This window comes from Centrocercus urophasianus, unplaced genomic scaffold, assembly GCF_019232065.1.
Source record: "Centrocercus urophasianus isolate 14NV4802_14NV808 unplaced genomic scaffold, USGS_Curo_1.0 seq_9, whole genome shotgun sequence".
Classification (NCBI taxonomy): Eukaryota; Metazoa; Chordata; class Aves; order Galliformes; family Phasianidae; genus Centrocercus; species Centrocercus urophasianus.
The window spans coordinates 24,380,992-24,386,016 of record NW_024885532.1 but is presented as its reverse complement, the minus strand read 5'-3'; the positions used below and the strand labels follow the sequence as shown (position 1 = coordinate 24,386,016).

The 5,025-nt window shown below is 45.0% G+C and overlaps 1 long non-coding RNA gene across 1 annotated transcript; it reads right to left on the bottom strand.

Annotated features, from left to right (window-relative positions):
- Nucleotides 1–1,169: 1,169 nt before the first annotated feature.
- Nucleotides 1,170–2,745, bottom strand: LOC122171592. Its single transcript, XR_006172025.1, has 3 exons — nt 2,648–2,745; nt 2,111–2,153; nt 1,170–1,194 (listed from the first exon to the last, which is right to left on the bottom strand). It is a non-coding gene; the product is annotated as an uncharacterized LOC122171592 (long non-coding RNA).
- Between the last annotated feature and the right edge of the window lie 2,280 nt (nt 2,746–5,025).

The following is a 5,025-nucleotide window of genomic DNA, read 5'->3' as shown; positions in this document are numbered from 1 at the left end:
ACGATCTCCCTATATCAGTCTTTCTCAATTCAGTAATACTTGAGAGCTTGTTAATTCCTACCCTTAAATCCTGGTGACCTCAGAGGGTTTTTGTGCAACTCAGAAGATCACATAGAGCCCTAGAATAGAGATGGCATAGCCAGAAAGAACATGCACAGGAACAATTTATTTTTATGATTTGAAATCTTTGGGTGCATTCTTTTCTACTGTACACTAATTTCTTTGTGATTATCCATCCAGTGCTATCATGTGCAATTGACAGTAAAAAGATATCATAGGTCAGCAACAGTATTTTTCATTAGATTAAACAAATAAAGAAATAAATAAAACACCCAACAAACCACCAAAATTTAATTAATTAATTTATTTGTAGAGACTCAGTTACACTATTGCTTAAATGTACAGAGTATACAACATCCAAAGCAGAGTATATATTTTTTTTCCCATACCTTCTGGACAGACTGATTTTGTTTGCTTATCATCTCTATCTTTTTAAAATGTTGCAATAATTAAAAACCTGATGTAAATCAAAAAGCTATTCCATGCCTGAAACGCTATGTTTTTCTTACGAACCCCAGCAGAAGGATTTACTTTTCATCATTTTGACAGCTGAGACAGTGAAACAGGTGATCCTAGCTAACAAAGCAGGTGTTCTCATGACATCCTGCAGGGCAGGAGAGGAAGGATTTAAGAATTACATAGCAGAACTTAGCACTAAGCATTTCAGATGCTTCAAAACAGCTATGTTTTCTGGCAAATTAAGGGAAGATGTTTTCTTTCAAATGGATTAATTCAAAGAAGTAATTTGTACACTTGGAACTTTGGACTCTGGTCACTATATGTGGGTATCAAAAATTCCAGTACAGCTGTAGTGGAAATATTAAGAAGCATCAGTGGAGTTGCATGAGAACCTGGAGGCTATCACTGCACTGTATTTAAACAATCTACCTTAACTGTACTAACCCAAGCCAGTGTTTTTTTTAAAAGAAGTTTTTTACAATAAGAGTGGTGAGGCAGTGGCACAGACTGCCCAAAGAGGTGGTGGATCCCCCATCACTGCAGACACCCAAGGTCAGGCTGGAGGGGCTCTGAGCACCTGATGGAGCTGTAGGTGTCCCTGTTCACTGCAGGGCAGTTGGACCAGATGGTCTTAGCAGTCCATTCCAACTCAAATGATTCTGCGATTCTGTGATTCTATGAAATAAGACACATCCTATAACTACAAAGTCCAGAATGACAGTGTTGATTAAAATACATAATCCAATAAATACTACTTTTGTAGGAATATAATTACATGAAGGAAAATTCATTTTAGTGTATCTGAGGAACTATATCCCACACTTTTGTTTCTCTGTTTCACTTTGGTTATTACATGCTGAGTTGCCAACACCCACAGAAAGCGCATCAAGAATTAGGGACTGATTGTTCTGTGATGGTCCAGTTATTTACTCAAGGAAAACCATATACTACTTTGTCTATAAACTTCAAAGTCTTTCAACACATCTCTGCACATCTCTACAAGGAGAATGTCCCAGTTTCAGCAAAAAAAGTGTTAGTAGCACACTGAGGTTTAGTTCACAGAATCATAGAATCACCAAGGTTGGAAAAGACCTACAAGATCATCCAGTCCAACCATCCAACTGTCACCAATAGTTCTCATTAATAGTTCTCATTAACCATGTCCCTCAACACAAAATCCAAACGTTCCTTGAACACCTCCAGGGGGGTTGGACTCGATCTCTGGAGGTCCCTTCCAACCCCTACAATTCTGTGATTCTGGGTGATTCTGTGAACCTCCACATTTAATACCAGACCAGGCTGCCCAGGGCCCCATCCAACCTGGCCTTGAACACCTCCAGGGACGGGGCATCCACAGCCTCTCTGGAGGAAAGTGGCTTATTATTCCACATTTATGTACACTTAGTAGATAAGATGAAATACTTAAGAAGTACCAAAATTGTAACTTTTGTATTATAGACTACTCTGTTTTGCCAAGAGGCCCTCAGCAAAAGAACAACTTAAGGGGCCTCCGACATGAAGTCAAACTGTCCCTCTTTTGGATTAGGAGGAATGCAAGTGATGTTCCCCTACCTTTTTCCTTCAAACTTACCTCTATCCCAGGACAGCAGGTGTCCAGGAATAATGGCCCAGTGCTGAATGAGCAAATGTGAGAAGTTAATTAGCAATATACGCTTAGCTAGGGTCAGTGACTCCATCCCCTCCCTGGGAGCCCATTCCGGTGCCTGACCACTCTTTCAGAGTAGTAGTATTTCCTAACATCCAGCCTAAATCTCCCCTGGCACAGCTTGAAGCCATTCCCTCTAGTTCTGTCATCAGTTACATGACAGAAGAGGTTGACTCCCAGCTCACTACAATCTCCCTTCAGTCAGTTATAGAGAGCAATGAGGTCTCCCCTGAGTCTCCTCCAGACTGAACAATCCCAGCTCCTTCAGCCGCTCCTCTTAAGGCCTGTGCTCCAGACCCCTTACCAGCTTTGCTGCCAGGTCATCAATAAAGATGCTGAAGGCCCAGTACCGACCCCCAGGGAACACCACTCGTGACAGGTCGCCAGCTGGATTTAGCTCCATTCACCACTTCTCTCTGGGCCCGCTCCTCCAGCCAGTTCCTTACCCAGCCAAGAGCGTACCTGTCCAAGCCACGTGCTGCCAACTCCTGCAGGAGAACTGCCGCTGAGTCGTAAGACCGCTCCCGGTGCCAGGCCGGGCCGCCGAGCGGAGCGGAGCCGCTGCCATGACGGGCAGCAGCGGGGCCGGGGCGGGGCCGGGCCTGAGCGGGGGCTTTTCCGTACCGCGTGACGTCAGGAGAACGCCATAGTGCTACGGGCAGGGCTGTCGTTGTTCGGTAGCTGTGTGAGCTGCGGCGGCATCGGCATGTGTTTGGTGCTGTGTTTTCGTCGGTGAACGGTGAGTAATTGCTTTATAACTATGCATGCAGTTACTATAACGTTTTGGTGTGTTTTCCTCTTCTGTCTTGGTAGTTGGCTGTTTTGTTACAGCGCACAAATAGTATTTTGTTTTCAGTTTTTCCCTTAATCCCACCCTGGGGGGACTGAGTAAATGACTGTGATGCTGAGCAGCTGCAGGGCTGCTCTGCAGTGTGAAGCCCAGTGGGACCCAACCCAGAATCATGGAGTCCTTAGAGTTGGAAGGGACCTTTAGGGGCTATCTAGTCCAGCTCCCCTGCAATGAACGGGGACATCTGCAGCTCACTCACATTGCTCAGAGTATGGTCCAGCTGGCCTTGAATGTGTTCAGGGCTGGGGCAACCACCACTAACCTGTTGCCCTGTTTCACCACCCACAGTGTAAAAGGCTTTTCCTTTATATCCAACCTAAATCTACCCTCTTGAAGCTTGAAACAGTTTCTCCTTGTTTGATCACCACAGACCCTGCTAAAGAGACTGTCCCTTTCTTTTCTGTGACTCTCATTTAGTACTGAAAGGCTGCTATCGGGACACCTTCTCTTCTTTGGGTGGAACTGCCTCAGATCTCTCAGCCTATCCTTGTAGGGAAGATGTTCCATCTGTTGGATCATTTTGGTGGTTGTTATCTGGGCATGCTCCAGCAGGTCTGTGTCTCACGAGTACATCTGGATGCAGTACTCCAGGTGAAGTCTCACCAGTGCAGAGCAGAGAGGCAGGATCACCTCCCTCGTCTTGCTGGCCACACTTCTTTGGAAGCAGCCTAGGATATAGTTGGCTTTCTGGGCTGAGAGGGCATGTTGCTGGCTCATGTCTAGCTTGCCATCCACCAGTAGTCCTAGGTCCTGTTTGTCAGGGCTGTGCTCCATCCTTGCTCCCCAAAGCTTGTACTGGTAATGGAGGTTACCATGACTCGGATGCAAGACCTTGCACTGGGGTTCTCCTGGGCCCACTGTTTGAGCCTGCCCAGGTCTCTCTGAATGGCATCATGTCCTTTGGGTATCTATATCTCACTACATAGCTTGGTGTAATCAGCAAACTTGCTGAGGTTGCACTCAATTCCTTTGTTGATGTTACTGATGATGAGGTTAAAGTGCACTGACCCCTGATGGACACAACTTTTCACTAAAATCCGTTTCAAAAAGGAGTCATTAATCACCATCCTCTGTGTGTGATCTCATAACCAACTCCTCACCTATCAAATAACATCAAATGTTACCAAATTAGAGAGAAGGATGTTATGGGGGACTATGTCAAAGGCCTTATTGAAGTCCAAATGTGTGACACTGGTGGTGCTTTCCTTGCCCAGTGATGCAGTTACATCATAAAGTGACAAGCAGGGCCTACCCTTTGTGAAGTCATGCTGGTTATCTCATACCATCTTCCTCACTTGCATGTGCTTTAGCACAGCTTCTAGGAGGATCTGCTCCATGATATTCCCCAGCATTGAGGTGCAGACAGGTAAGTAGTTCCCTGAGTCATTGTGTGGTAACTGTTGAGTCTGTGTCTCAGTGCCTGAACTACTGTTTAAACACCTGGGAAAGGTCCCAGTCAGCCCTGGGAGTACAGGGGAAGGCAATTCAACTGTGAAACCAGAAGGGGTGGAGCCTGGCTCCACCTCTCATAGATCCCATTTCAGGGCTGACTGCCACTGTAGAAGAATCTCTCCCTGGAGATACACTATTTTTTTGGTGGATTTTTTAGTGGATTTTTTCCCCTGTGAGCCTAGATCTTTAGTGATGCTTAGGCAGTCATTTTAAATGTTCCTTAATGACACCTTACTATTGTGCTAGTCCCTTTGTCATTACTCCTCTTAGATTACCGTTAAATTGTGTTGATCTTTCTGGTGGTTACAATCATTATTTACATGCTTGTTAAAAAATGGGCATGGTGGTTCTGGTCCATGGAGTAGTTAAATCCGTGAACTTGAAATATATGCCCAAAAATGCAATCCCTCAATAACTTGTACTATACACTCTTATTTCACATCTAAACTGGTATAATGCAATCAATAATCAAACACCAATCTTACAGGAACAGCGTGCCACTGGAGGACAGATGTAGCGTGCCACTGGAGGACAGATG